Source organism: Salvelinus sp. IW2-2015, linkage group LG7, assembly GCF_002910315.2.
Source record: "Salvelinus sp. IW2-2015 linkage group LG7, ASM291031v2, whole genome shotgun sequence".
NCBI classification, from domain to species: domain Eukaryota; kingdom Metazoa; phylum Chordata; class Actinopteri; order Salmoniformes; family Salmonidae; genus Salvelinus; species Salvelinus sp. IW2-2015.
This window is the reverse complement of record NC_036847.1, coordinates 24,080,110-24,095,591: the sequence shown is the minus strand read 5'-3', so window position 1 is coordinate 24,095,591 and position 15,482 is coordinate 24,080,110. Positions and strand designations below refer to the sequence as shown.

At 43.6% G+C, this 15,482-nt stretch overlaps 1 pseudogene; it reads left to right on the top strand.

Moving 5' to 3' along the window:
• LOC139028044 (membrane-associated guanylate kinase, WW and PDZ domain-containing protein 2-like) overlaps window positions 1–15,482 on the top strand; it is a 50,533-nt pseudogene that overhangs the window by 5,430 nt on the left and 29,621 nt on the right.

Below are 15,482 nucleotides of genomic sequence, written 5' to 3'. Positions count from 1 at the left end.
AAGCGTTCCACAGGGATGCTGGCCCATGTTGACTCCAATATTTCGCATAGTTGTGTCAAGTTGGCTGGTAGTAGATCTCAACTCCAAATATCTTGTTTCATCTCATCCCACAGATGCTCAATTGGATTGAGAGCTGGTGACTGGGTAGGCCACTGCAGTAAGCTGAATTCACCTTCATGTTCGTGGAACCATCCCTGGACAATCCTAGCATTGTGGTATGGGGCATTATCCTGCTGAACATTTTTTTTGCAGATGGATACACTGCTGCCATGAAGGGATGCACCTGATTGGCAATTATGTTCAAATATCCTGTGGCATTCAAACGTTGTTTCACTTTTTTCAATGGGCCCAATGTGTGCATGAAAACACCCAACACCATCACACCACCACCACCAGCCTGTAATGTTGACATGTGGCATGATGGATGCATGTACTCATGTGGTTTTCTCCATACCGTGGTCCTCCCATCAGTGTGAAACAGCAGGAACCGGGATTCATCAGACCAAGCAATGCTTTTCCAATTCTCCAGTGTGTTTTCGTTCCTTAGCCCACTGCAACTGCAGTTTCTTGTTTTTTGCTGAAAGAATTGGAACTCCGTAAGGTCATCAGCTGGCATGCCCCATTTGTGTCAAGGTATGATGAGTTGTGCATTCTCTTATTGGTCTTTGGGCACCAATGTTGTATTGGACCGTCAGTTCACTAACTGTATCCCGTCTGTTGCTCTGCACAATTCGTGTCAGCCTCCTTTGTCCTTTTTCATCAATTACCGATTTCGACCACTGTCCTGCCGTTGGCTGGATATCCTTTGGTTGGTGGATCATTCTTGATAAACACAGGAAACTGTTGAGCGTGAAAAACCCAGCAGCGTTGCAGTTCTTGACACACTCAAACCAGTGGGCCTGGCATCTACCACCATACCCCCCATACCCCGTTCAAAGGCACTTGAACAATTTGTCTTCCCCATTCACCCTCTGAATGGCACACATACACAATCCATGTCTCAATTGTCTCAAGGCTTAAAAATAATTATTTAATCTGTCTCCTACCCTTCATCTACACTGATTGAAGTGGATTTAACAGGTGACATCAATAAGGGTTCATCATAGCTTTCAAGTGGATTCACCTGTTCAGTCTATGTCATTGAAAGAGCAGATGTTCCTAATGTTTTGTACACTCAGTGTATATAGCATGTGATGATCCAACTGATATGTGTCTAAATGCTCTCTCCCCCTCGTTTTCCCCAGTCCTGTTCTGATAAATATGCAAAGCAACACAGTTTTTCTATTTTCCAACGCCCTGCATGAGCTGCTTAGCTGTGGTATTAAATTAGCCACTGTCTTAATTGAATTGAATTGATATGGCCTCCAATGTCAAACACAGTGTCTCGTATCCTTTGTTCTTTCTTTTAACTTGACATTGAATTATTGAACTGAACTCAAGGCCTCATCTGAAACGGTGTTCTCTTTAGTTGGGAACTTGTGTTGTAAATAGGTCTAACCTGAAAGAAGCGCCAGGATAATGCTTGGTTCTAGGGTCTTCCCAGTATGCAGTTTCTCTGTGTTTTGGGTACTGTTTGGTGGCATTTGTAGTACAACAAAGGGGTCAGGTGGGTGATATGTGAGCTTATGAGTGGTTTTGGTTTGATATTAGTATGCAATCTTAGTACTGTTTTAAGTGCTGTGATTAGTGGCTTTGTTTGAGTGGATTGTTCAGTATTCAGTGCAAGAAAACAAGCATGTTGTATGTTCCTCAGGATTAAAAAGCACATACTGTGCATTTGGAAAGTATTCAGACCCTTTGACTTTTTTCACATTTTGTTACGTTACAGCCTTATTCTAAAATTGATTAAATCATTCCCCCCCTCATCAATCTACACACAATACCCTATAATGATAAAGCAAACATTTTTCTTTTTTACATTTTAGCAAATGTATTACCAAATAAAAAAACTGAAATATCTTATTTACATAAGTATTCAGACCCTTTGCTATGAGACTCGAAATTGAGTTCAGGTGGATCCTGTTTCCATTGATCATCCTTGAGATGTTTCTACAACTTGATTTGAGTCCACCTGTGGTAAATTCTATTTATTGGACATGATTTGGAAAGGCACACACCTGTCTATCTAAGGTCCCACAGTTGACAGTGCATGTCAGAGCAAAAACCAAGCAATGAGGTCAAAGGAAGTAGAGCTCCGAGACAGGATTGTGTCGAGGCACAGATTTGGGGAAGGATACCAAAATAATTCTGCAGCATTGAAGGTCCAGAAGAACGCAGTGGCCTCCATAATTCTTAAATGAAAGAAGTTTAGAACCACCAAGATTCTTCCTAGAGCTGGCCGCCCAGCCAAACTGAGCAATCGGGGGAGAAGGGCCATGGTCAGGGAGGTGACCAAGAACCCAACGGTCACTCTGACAGAGCTCTAGAGTTCCTCTGTGGAGAAGGGAGAACCTTCCAGAAGGACAACTATCTCTGCAGCACTCCAACAATCAAGCCTTTATGGTAGAGTGGCTAGACGGAAGCCACTCCTCAGTAAAAGGCACATGACAGCCCGCTTGGAGTTTGCCAACAGGCACTCAAAGGACTCTCGTACCATGAGAAACAAGATTCTCTGGTCTGATGAAACCAAGATTGAACTCTTTCGCATGTGTGCCAAGTGTCTCGTATGGAGGAAACCTGGTACTATCTCTACGGTGAAGCATGGTGGTGGCAGCATCATGCTGTGGGAATGTTTTTCAGCGGCAGGGACTGGAAGACTAGTCAGGATCGAGGGAAAGATGAACGGAGCAAAGTACAGAGAGAGATCCTTGATGAAAACCTGCTCTAGAGCGCTCAGGACCTCAGACTGGGGAGATGGTTCACCTTCCAACAGGACAATGACCTTAAGCACACAGCCGAGACAACGCAGCAGTGCCTTCAGGACAAGTCTCTGAATGTCCTTGAGTGGCCCAGTCAGAGCACGGACTTGAACCTGATCGAACATCTCTGGAGAGAYCTGAAAATAGCTGTGCAGCAACGCTCCCCATCCAACCTGACAGAGCTTGAGAGAAGAACGGGAGAAGCTCCCCAAATACAGGTGTGCCAAGGTTGTAGCATCATACCCAAGAAGATGCTTCAGCAAAGTACTGAGTAAAGGGTCTGAATACTTATGAAATGTGATATTTCAGTGTTTGCTTTTGTATACATTTGCAAAAATACATTTGCTAAAAACCTGTTTTTGTTTTGTCATTATGGGATATTGTGTGTATATTGAATGGAAACAGGATGCACCTGAGCTCGATTTCGAGTTTCATAGCAAATGGTCTGAATACTTATGTAAATAAGGTATTTCAGTTTTTTTCCCTGTTTCTTTAATAAATGTGCAAAAATGTCTAAAAACCTGTTTTCGCTTTGTCATTATGGGATATTGTGTGTAGATTGCTGAGGATTCGTGTTTATTTAATCCATTTTAGAATAAGGCTGTAACATAACAAAATGCACTGTACTTAAAATGGAGAAAAAAAAGAAAAGCCTTTATGCTGTTTATGCTTTTCACGTTTTCCTTCTAAATGTGGCCTGAAACAGTAGCTATTCATTCTTTCTCAATAAAAGAATAACGRTCGTATAGGAATGAAGATTGACCTCCAAGAATAGCTTCCTCAGGGAGATGAATACATTGAGGTCTTTGTCAGGCGGGACTGGTATGAAATTACCTCAGAAAGACAGTAAGGCAAAGCAGAGAGCCTAAACAGATCACTGGAAGGAGGAAGCCTGTGAAATAGGATATGTATTGGTCAGCTCTTCCTTCTGCTAAAGGTCGGCATTTTCAATACTRGGTGCTGTTTATAGGACGAGATATCCTTGAATCTGTATAGTGTGTTCTCCTCTGTCAAGCCGTTTAATTGCAGTCCAAAGTATTGCTGTTTCTATTTGTGATAAGAGCCTTCCCAGTGGGCACAGGCGTCATTTCAACATATAGTTTTGATTTGGTTAAATTGTCAACTATGGAAAAGGGGGATACCTAATCAGTTGTACAACTGAATGCATTCAACTGAAATGTCTCTTCCGCATTTAACCCAACTCCTCTGAATCAGAGAGGTGCGGGGGACTGCCTTAATTGACATCCACATCATTGATGCCCGGGGAGAAGTTGTTGTTGGGGGTTAAATGCCTTGCTCAGGGGCAGAACAACAGATTTTTACCTTGTTGGCTACTGGCCCAATKCTCCTACCCGCCAGGCTACCTGCCGACCCAACTAACGTGAAATCAACCAAAAAGGTCACCTTGTCATCAGATTTAGGTTAAAAGTTTGGTAAAAAAAATGCTACATTTCTTTACGTTGATGACTTTTTGCAAATCCAATCAGTTTTCCACGTTGATTCAACTTCATCACATTTCATTTTTGGTTGTTGAAATGACGTGGAAACAATGACGTGGAAACAATCTCTCTTTTGTACACTAGTGGTGCGTGGCTAAACTGAACTCAATGGTAAACTTTGTGAACATTTGCCACCTGTCACGCCCTGGCCTTAGTTATCTTTGTTTTCTTTATTATTTTAGTTAGGTCAGGGTGTGACATGGGGGATGCATGTGTTTTGTATTGTCTAGGGGTTTTGTATGTTTATGGGGCAGTGTCAGTCTAGGTGTTTGTATGTCTATGGCTGCCTAGATTGGTTCTCAATTAGAGGCAGCTGTTGATCATTGTCTCTGATTGGGAACCATATTTAGGCAGCCATATTCATTGGGTATTTCGTGGGTTATTGTCTATGTTAGTTGCCTGTGTCTGCACTATTTGTTTATAGCGTCACGTTCGTTCGTTTGTTGTTTTGTAGTTTGTTTAAGTGTTCTTCATTTTCGTTTTCAATAAATAGAAGATGTATTGTTCTCACGCTGCGCCTTGGTCCTCCTCTCTTCCACCATATAACGATCGTGACAGAATAACCCACCAACAAAGGACCAAGCAGCGTGGTAAAAGGCATCAGCAGCAGCGATCGTAGGACTCATGGACTTGGGAGGAAATTCTGGACGGCGGAGGACCCTGGGCACAATCTGGAGAATATCGCCGCCCTCGTGAAGAGCTAGAGGCAGCTAAAGCCGAGAGGCGGTGGTATGAGGAGGCAGCACGGAAGCGCGGCTGGAAGCCAGAGAGGCAGCCCCAAACATTTCTTGGGGGGGGGGCTCTCGGGGAGTGTGGCGAAGTCAGGTAGGAAACCTGCGCCAACTCCCTGNGGGAGTGTGGCGAAGTCAGGTAGGAAACCTGCGCCAACTCCCTGTGCTTACCGTGGAGAGCGAGAGTACGGGCAGACACCGTGTTATGCGGAAGAGCGAACGTTGTCTCCAGCCTCTCCAAAGTTTGATCTAAAAGTCTAATGGCACCGGTACCAACAGTGCTTTCAGAAAGTATTCAGACCCCTTGACTTTTTCTTAAGTTACAGCCTTATTCTAAAATWTATTAAATAAATACAAATCCTCAGCAATCTACACACAATACCCCATAATGACAAAGCAAAAACTGTATTTTTTTTGTGCAAATTTATTAAAAATCAAAAACAGAAATACATTATTTACATAAGTATTCAGACCCTTTGCTATGAGACTCGAAATTGAGCTCAGGTGCATCCTGTTTCCACTGATCATCCTTGAGATGTTTCTACAACTTGATTGGAGTCCACCTGTGGTAAATTCAATTGATTGGACACACACTTCTCTATATAAGGTCCCACAGTTTACAGTGCATGTCAGAGCAAAAACCAAGCAATGAGATCAAAGGAACTGTCCGTAGAGCTCCGAGACAGGATTGTGTCGAGGCACATTATTCTAAAGTGAAAGAAGTTTGAACCACCAAGACTCTTCCTAGAGCTGGCCACCCGGCCAAACTGAGCAATCGGAAGAGAAGGGCCTTGGTCAAGGAGGTGACCAAGATCCCGATGGTCACTCTGACAGAGCTCCAGAGTTCCTCTGTGGAGATGGGAGAACCTTCCAGAAGGACAACCATCTCTGCAGCACTTCACCAATCAGGCCTTTATGGTAGAGTGGCCAGACGGAAGCCTCTCCTCAGTAAAAGGCACATGACAGCCCGCTTGGAGTTTGCCAACAGGCAACTAAAGACTCTCGTACCATGAGAAACAAGATTCTCTGGTCTGATGAAACCAAGATTGAACTCTTTGGCCTGAATGCCAAGTGTCACATCTGGAGGAAACCTGGCACCATCCCTACTGTGAACCATGGTGGTGGCAGCATCATGCTGTGGTGATATTTTTCAGCAGAAGGGACTGGCAGACTAGTCAGGATCGAGGGAAAGATGAAGGAGAAAAGTACAGAGAGATCCTTAATGAAAACCTGCTCCAGAGAGCTCAGGACCTCAGACTGGGGCAAAAGTTTACCTTCCAACAGGACAACGGCTTCGTGACAAGTCTCTGAATGTCCTTGAGTGGCCCAGCCAGTGCCCGGACTTGAACCCGATCTAACATCTCTGGAGAGACCTGAAAATAGCTGTGCAGCAACACTCCCCATCCAARCTGACAGAGCTTGAGAGGATCTGGAGAGAAGAATGGGAGAAACTCCCCAAATACAGGCGTGTCAAGCTTGTAGCGTCATACCCAAGAAGACTCGAGGCTGTAATCGCTGCCAAAGGTGCTTCAACACTGTACTGAGTAAAATGTCTGAATACTTAAGTAAATGTGATATTTCTGTTTATATTTTTTATTTAATTAGCAACAATTTATTAAAAAACATTTTTTCTTTGTCATTATGGAGTATTGTGCGTAGATTGATAGATTGATGAATTCATACATTTTAGAATAAGGCTGTAACCTAACAAAATGTGGAAAATGTCAAGGGGTCTGAATACTTTCCGAAGGCACTGTATATCGCCCATATCGTTAACGCTATGTCAGATTAGCTCAATTGCCAATTTCTCAGTCTCTGAGTATCACAGAAACACACCACTTTTAATGAATACCAGACGCATGTTCTAAGTGGCTATGGATGAAATTGATCAAAATATCTATTCAAAATATTTTATTGTTAAGGTCAGGTTTTCTTTACTGTTTGTTATATTACATACAGGACAGGACAGGGACAAGCACACATTTTTCTGTACCCAGTCAGAGGTATCATGTGTTCATAGAAAACAACCTTCTCTTGTTTCTTAGGGCAACATTGTTATGAATAACCAGTTGAAAGAAGAAGGATATTTCAGTACAAACACACAGCACTAGAAACAGTCTAGGGAGAGTGGGGCAGAGTGGGGCAGAGTGGGGCCAGGAAAATAACCTCTCTCTCAATGTCAACAAAACGAAGGAGCTGATAGTGGACTTTAGGAAACAGCTGGGGGAGCACACCCCTATCCACATTGACGGGACCACAGTGGAGAAGGTGGAAAGCTTAAACTTCCTTGGCGTACACATCACTGACAAACTGAAATGGTCCACCCACATAGACAGTGTGGTGAAATAGGCGCAACAGCACCTCTTCAACCTCGGAAGGTTGAAGAAATTCGGCTTGGCCCCTAAGACCCTCAGAAACTTTTACAGATGCACAATTGAGAGCATCCTGTCGGGCTGTATCAACGCCTGGTACGGCAACTGCACCGCCCGCAACCGCAGGGCTCTCCAGAGGGTGGTACAGTCTGCCCAACATATCACCACGACCTACAGCACCCGATGTCACAGGAAGGCTAAAAGATCATCAAGGACAACAACCACCCGAGCCACGGCCTGTTCATCCCGCTATCATCCAGAAGGCGAGGTCAGTACAGGTGCATCAAAGCTGGGGCCGAGAGACTGAAAAACAGCTTCTATTTCAAGGCCATCAGACTGTTAAATAGCCATCACTAGCCGGCTACCACCCAGCTACTCAACCCTGCACCTTAGAGGCTGCTACCCTGTATACATAGACATGGAATCACTGGCCACTTTAATARTGGAACACTAATCAAATCAAATCAGATCAAATTGTATTAGTCACGTGCGCCAAATACAACAGGTGTAGACCTATCAGTGAAATGCTTACTTACGAGCCCCTAACCGACAGTGCAGTTTCAAAAAATACGGATAAGAATAAGAGATAAAAGTAACAAGTAATTAAAGAGGAGCAGTAAAAAATAACAATATATACAGGGGGGTGCCGGTACAGAGTCAATGTGCGGGGGCATCGGTTAGTTGAGGTAATATGTACAGGTAGGTAGAGTTATTAAAGTGACTATGCATAGATGACAACAGAGAGTGGCAGTGGTGTGGAGAGGGGAGGGGGGTGGCAATGCAAATAGTCTGGGTAGACATTTGACTAGATGTTCAGGAGTCTTATGGCTTGGGGGTAGAAGCACTAGTCACTTTAATAATGTTTACATACTGCTTTACTCATCTCATATGTATATACTGTATTCTATTCTACTGTATTTAGTCAATGCCACTCCRACATTGCTCGTGCTAATATTTATATATTCTTTAACTGTTAGATTTGTATATTGTTGTTAATTGTTAGATACTACTGCACTATTGGAGCTAGGAACACAAGCATTTCGCTACACCCGCAATAACATCTGCTAAATATGTGTATGTGACCAATAAAATTKTATTTTATTTGTMCTAAGCTGTGTTGACTGGCACAGTAAGACTCGGAGCCTCACCAGAGCTGACACAGTTGCGACTGAAGGTAAGAGACCAAGATAGCAGCCACCACACCAGAACACCACACCACAGCGGGCAACCCTGGTGAATCTAGACGACAGCCAGAGCCATGCAAAACCCAAACATCATAGGATAGTTGGTATTTTTAGCGTGAGCATGTATAGCTAAGAAGATAGATAGAGCACTTGGGATCTCAAAGCTTATTGAACTTGTATTAAAACATGATGGAGTCAGGGTACTGCTCTCAGAAAGATGTACAGATCACATATGTCGATACTAATACAATTTGTTGTGCGTTATTATTTTCGTTCTGTATCAGATGGCCTGACAATGCCTCTTTTTGTGTTCATTCTGTATTTGGTGCATGTGTTTTATTGGTTGTGTTCGTGTGTACTCTGTGTGTGGGTGGAAGGATGGGTGGTTGGGAGGTACAATTTCAGCTGCAGAAGGTCTCTCAGCACGTCAGAAAGAGAGAGAGAGAGTGAGGGCACAGAGAGGACAATTAGGGATAAATTAAGAAATAAGCATAATATCTAAAAACAAATTCAGAAACAGCACCTACTCATGACTTTGCTTTTTATCAATTAAATTCACAGACTCACTTGTCTCTGGACCAACAGAAACATAGAACAAAATAGCTGTTATTTCCCCCATGGAGCAGACCAGACTGTAATCAAGCTCTGGCTCCTGTCACCCTGCAAGGTCAAACCGGCGACTCCACTGCCAACCCCAGGCTGTGTAGTGCCTCTCTCTCTCCCCCATTCTCTCTTTTTTCCCTCTCCCCCACTCTCCCCCCTCTCTCTCCACCCCCCCCACCCCCCGCTCGCTCTATTTCCAGCTCTCACTACCCGCTCTCTTCCCCTCCCTGATAAACATCACATTGGGGATCTGTGGAGTTGTCCTTCCTATATTTCTATCTTTCCTGTCTTTCATTATATGTCAGTCTCTCTGTGTTGTGTATCTCATCTCATCTTTATGTTTGACTGTCTCACAAAGTCTCTCATCCATGCACCCACCCGTCCCTCTGGTGTGTTTAATGCGACCCTCTCTCTGTGTCTAAGATCAGTGTGTGTCCTGTGTAACCGTGTGACATGGCTGCTCCAGTCCTGTCAGACCAAGGCACTCTCTCTGTCACGGTGTAGGAGCACCTGCCCTCTCTCTGAGACGCCCATCTGTCACTTCACTGGCTCTCAACAAAGACCTTTAAAAGTCAACTGTTGGAAGAGGCATCACACTTAACTTACAATTTTGTTCTTATGGAATTCTAGACAGTGGTGAATGATGTAAATCACATAGCCTACAGTACAACATGTCCTATGAACAGCAATGTTTTGACTGCAGTGCATACTCATTTCCATAGGCTGCGATATGTGACTCTAAAGCAGACATTACCTCAACAGGAGCTTCAGTGAACATGGAATAGTCTTCATTATTCATGTCTGACAAGACGATTTATAGATGCATATTACTGTAAGTGCAATTCATAGTGGAAATGAAGGAGGCCCAATCACGATGATTCCTTACTGGAATCATTAAAAAAACAACACTTAGCTGTCAATTTATATGAAATATTTGATTTGTATCAAATTACCCCTTATCAATTATGAGTATTAATTTACCCTGTCTGGTCTCGTCAGTATTGACCTGTCCATCTGATTGTAACAGTTTGTTTACTGTATTTCAGTTCAACCCACTGCCAAACACCACATACACAGTGTTTGTATAACACACAAATACAGTTTCCAGGTTAGTCTGCTTCACATGTTCTAAAGGAGGGAATAGTTTAACTTGTACTGCAATTATTTTCTATCAGAGGCATGCTATGTTTTTTACCTTTTCTCAACAGTGCCTTAGATAACTTCTGTGTTAAAAACTATTTCAGGGCAATGAAATCCTGAGCTTAAAGACATGAAATCACACCTTAACACGATTGTGTGAGTGACACTGCCTTCCCTCTGTGTCTGTCTCATTCTCTCTCTCTCTCTCTCTCTCTCTCTCTCTCTCTCTCTCTCTCTCTCTCTCTCTCTCTCTCTCCTCCTCTCTTCTCAATTCAATTTTAAATTTAAGGGCTTTATTGGCATGGGAAACATATGTTTACATTGCCAAAGCAAGTGAAATAGATAATAAACAAAAGTGAAATAAGCAAAATAAAAATTAACAGTAAAACACTATCCAAAGAATAGAGACATTTCAAATGTCAATATTAATATCTATATCCAGTGTTGTATGACGTGCAAATAAGTTAAAGTAAAACAGAAATATAGGTTGTAATGTTACAAAATGGTGTTTCCGTTCTTCACAAATTGCTATTTTCTGTGGCAACAGGTCCAAATTGCTTGATTGGCACACTGTGCATTTCACCCCCGTAGATATTGGGAGTTTTCAAATTGGAATTTGTTTTTCAAACTCTTTTGTGGGTGGCTGTGCAATCTGAGGCAGATATGTGTCTCTTAATATGGTCATATATTTGGCAGGAGGTTTAGGTAGTGTATCTCAGTTTCCACCACGTCATTGTGGGGCAGCACGTGCACATGGCTGTTTTCGTTGAGAGCCAGTTCTGGCTTCGGCGGCTTTCTCAATAGCAAGGGCTATGAGCTATCTGTACATAGTCAAAGATTTCCTTAATTTTGGGTCAGTCACAGTGGTCAGGTATTCTGCACTGTGTACTCTCTGTTAGGGCCAAATAGCATTCTAGTTTCTCTGTTTTTTGTAAATTCTTTCTAAATGTGTCAAGTAATTATCTTTTTGGTTGGGTCTAATTGTGTTTGCTGGTCCTGGGGCTCTGTGGGGTCTGTTGGTGTTTGTGAACAGAGCCCCAGGACCAGCTTGCTTAGGGGGCTCTTCTCTCCAGCTTCATCTCTCTGTAGGTGATGCTTTGTTATGTAAGGTTTGGGAATTGCTTCCTTTTAGGTGGTTGTAGAATTGAACGTCTCTCTTCTGATTTGATAAATTAGCGCGGTATCGGCCTAATTCTGCTCTGCATGCATTATTTGGTGTTTTACATTGTACACAGAGGATATTTTTGCAGAATTCTGCATGCAGTCTCAATTTGGTGTTTGTCCCATTTTGTAAATTCTTGGTTGGTGAGTGGACCCCAGACCTCACAACCATAAAGGTCAATTGGTTCTATAACTGATTCAAGTATTTTTTGCCAGATCCTGGTATGTTGAATTTTATGTTCCTTTTGATGGCATAGAAGGCCCTTCTTGCCTTGTCTCTCAGATCGTTCACAGCTTTGTGGAAGTTACCTGTGGAGCTGATGTTTAGGCCGAGGTATGTATAGTTTTTTGTGTGCTCTAGGGCAACGGTGTCTAGATGGAATTTGTATTCGTGACCCTGGGTCTCGACCCCGCCCTGTGCAACTGGGTCCTGGACTTCCTGACGGGCCGCCCCCAGGTGGTGAGGGTAGGTAACAACATCTCCACCCCGCTGATCCTCAACACTGGGGCCCCACATGGGTGTGTTCTCACCCCTCTCCTGTACTCCCTGTTCACCCATGACTGCGTGGCCATGCACGCCTCGAACTCAATCATCAAGTTTGCAGACGACACTACAGTGGTAGGCTTGATTACCAACAACGACGAGATGGCCTACAGGCAGGAGGTGAGGACCCTCGTAGTGTGGTGTCAGGAAAATAACCTCACACTCAATGTCAACAAAACAAAGGAGATGATCGTGGACTTCAGGAAACAGTAGAGGGTGCAGCCCCCTATCCACATCGACGGGACAGTAGTGTAGAAGGTGGAAAGTTTTAAGTTCCTCGGCGTACACATCATGGACAAACTGAAATGGTCCACCCACACAGACAGCATGGTGAAGAAGGCGCAGCAGCGCCTCTTCAACCTCAGGAGGCTGAAGAAATTCGGCTTGTCACCAAAAACACTCACAAACTTTTACAGATGCACAATCGAGAGCATCCTGCCGGGCTGTATCACCGCCTGGTACGGCAACTGCTCCGCCCACAACCGTAAGGCTCTCCAGAGGGTAGTGAAGTCTGCACAACGCATCACTGGGGGCAAACTACCTGCTCTCCAGGACACCTACACCACCCGATGTCAAAGGAAGGCCAAAAAGATCATCAAGGACAACAACCACCCGAGCCACTGCCTGTTCAGCTTCTATCTCAAGGCCATCAGACTGTTAAACAGCCATTACTAACATTGAGTGGCTGCTGCCAACATACTGACTCATCTCTAGCCACTTTAATAATAAAAAATGTATGTAATAAATGTATCACTAGCCACTTTAAACAATGCCACTTAATATAATGTTTACATATCCTACATTACTCATCTCATATGTATATACTGTACTCTAGACCATCTACTGCATCTTGCCTATGCCGTTCGGCCATCGCTTATTCATATATTTTTATGTACATATTCTTATTCATTCCTTTACACTTGTGTGTATAAGGTAGTTGTTGTGAAATTGTTAGGTTAGATTACTTGTTAGATATTACTGCATGGTCGGAACTAGAAGCACAAGCATTTCGCTACACTCGCATTAACATCTGCTAACCATGTGTATGTGACAAATACATTTTGATTTGATTTGTTGAAGAGGGTGGGGCTTAAGCTGCATCTCTGTCTCACCCCCCGGCCCTGTGGAAAGAAATGTATGTTTTTGCCAATTTTAACCTGTTGTTTGTGTACATGGATTTTATAATGTCGTATGTTTTTGCCCCAACACCACTTTCCATCAATTTGTATAGCAGACTCTCATTCCAAATATGGTCGAAAGATTTTTTGAAATCAACAAAGCATGAGAAGACTTTGCCTTTGTTTTGGTTAGTTTGTCAATTAGGATGTGCAGGATGAAAACCTGGTCTGTCGTACGGTAATTTGCTAAAAAGCCAATTTGAAATTTGCTCAGTACATTGTTTTCGCTGAGGAAATGTACGAGTCTGCTGTTAATGATAATGCAGAGGATTTATCCAATGTTGCTGTTGACCTATATCCAACGGTAGTTATTGGGGTGAAATTAGTCTCCACTTTCGTGGATTGGTGTGATCAGTCCTTGGTTCCAAATATTGGGGAAGAGGCCAGTGCTGAGGATGATGTTAAAGAGTTTAAGTATAGCCAATTGGAATTTGTGGTCTGTATATTTTATAATTTAATTTAGGATACCATCAACCCCACAGTGGTTTTTGGGTTGGAGGGTTTGTATTTTGTCCTGTAGTACATTCAATGTAATTGGAGAATCCAGTGGGTTCTGGTAGTCTTTAATAGTTGATTCTAAGATTTGTATTTGATCATGTATATGTTCTTTGTTATAGAGCCAAAAAGACTGGAGAAGTGGTTTATCCATTCATCTCTGTTTTGGATAGATAACTCTTCGTGTTGTTGTTTGTTTAGAGTTTTCCAATTTTCTCAGAAGTGGTTAGATTCTATGGATTCTTCAACTACATTTAGCTGATTTCTGACATGCTGTTCCTTCTTTTTCCGTAGTGTATTTCTGTATTGTTTTACTGATTCACAATAGTGAAGGCGTAGGCTCAGTGGATAGGTTTCTCAATTTCTTTCTTAGGTTTTTGCATTCTTCATCAAACCATTTTTCACTGTTGTTAATTTTCTTAAGTTGTCTGCTTGAAATTTTTAGATCTCTCTCTCATCCTGCCCCCCCCCCCTTCCCCCTCTCCCCTCCACAGCTCATTTGCCATGTCTAAGGCAGCCGTGAGGAAGCTGCACTGGCACTCCAAGGTCCAGGATAGCTTCATCCCCCTGGTTGGTTCCTCGGGGGATCTGGGCGTGGCAGTGGGCGGTGGAGCCGACTATGGAGAGTTCCCATTCGTCACAGCAGCCCCTGGGGGCGGGCTCACAGTGGGCGACGTAATCCTTGAGATTGGGGGAACCCCTGTGTTAGGGATGACACTAGGAGATGTCCGGGGGGTCCTCCACTCCTGCCTCCATCCCATCCGCATCAAGACCGTCTCACCAGGTGCTGTAAGGCTCAGTGTGGTAACTTACTCCTTGGTCTGGGGACACATTGTGAATGCTGCTGCTTCCTCTATCTCTTAAACCGATTTAACCAAATTGAGTTATAGACTTTGTCTGAGGGGGAATTGTTTTTTCATGTCTGTTGCATATTCAAACATCTTATACACTACATGCATAACAGCATTGTCAACCTCAACTCCTCCTTCACATGACAACACTATGGGATTGGTCACACTGCGTTCCTCAGGCAACTCATAGAATAACACTCTACCCAAGTGGTTGTTCAAACATTGCTGAATAATCACTGTTACTGAAAAAACTAACTTGACACACTTAACATTCTGGTGTTGAAGTTCCTTTCAATTTGCCCGGAGATCCCAAAACATTGGGTCTGAGGTTGGGAACCTGGGAGGGAAGTGTTATAATTCCCGATGACACGTGATAGAGTCCAGAGAGGGCTGTGTGCATGTGACGATACAGTTGTCTGTCACCCTGGAAGAGCCTTGATATGTATAGGGGGGGATGTCTTTGTTAGGTCTGAACAGAGCAATATGTCACCGCTATATCACCTGACCGAGGCTCCCCATGGCCTTGCTGGGGTAGATTGACGTCTGAATCGCCAGCAGTACTCCTGGTCCCTCTGCCACTGGTACATCCATAATCATTCTGTGAGCCAGGCGGCCAGGTAAACCTCTCTCCCTGGGTATTCCGACTGCATGTACTGTGGACAGAGATGGATGGGCTGAGCTGTATGGTGCTGCTGTACTGCCTGTACTCTATGTAGGCCTACTCCTCCTCCCCCTTCCCCTCCCTCATCCTCCTCCCCCTTCCCCTCCTCCTCTCCCTCCTCCTACTCCTCCTCCCCATCCCTTCCCTCTATTCCTCCTCCACCTTCTCCTCCACAGTTCACGCAATCAGGGACTCCATTGTGTTG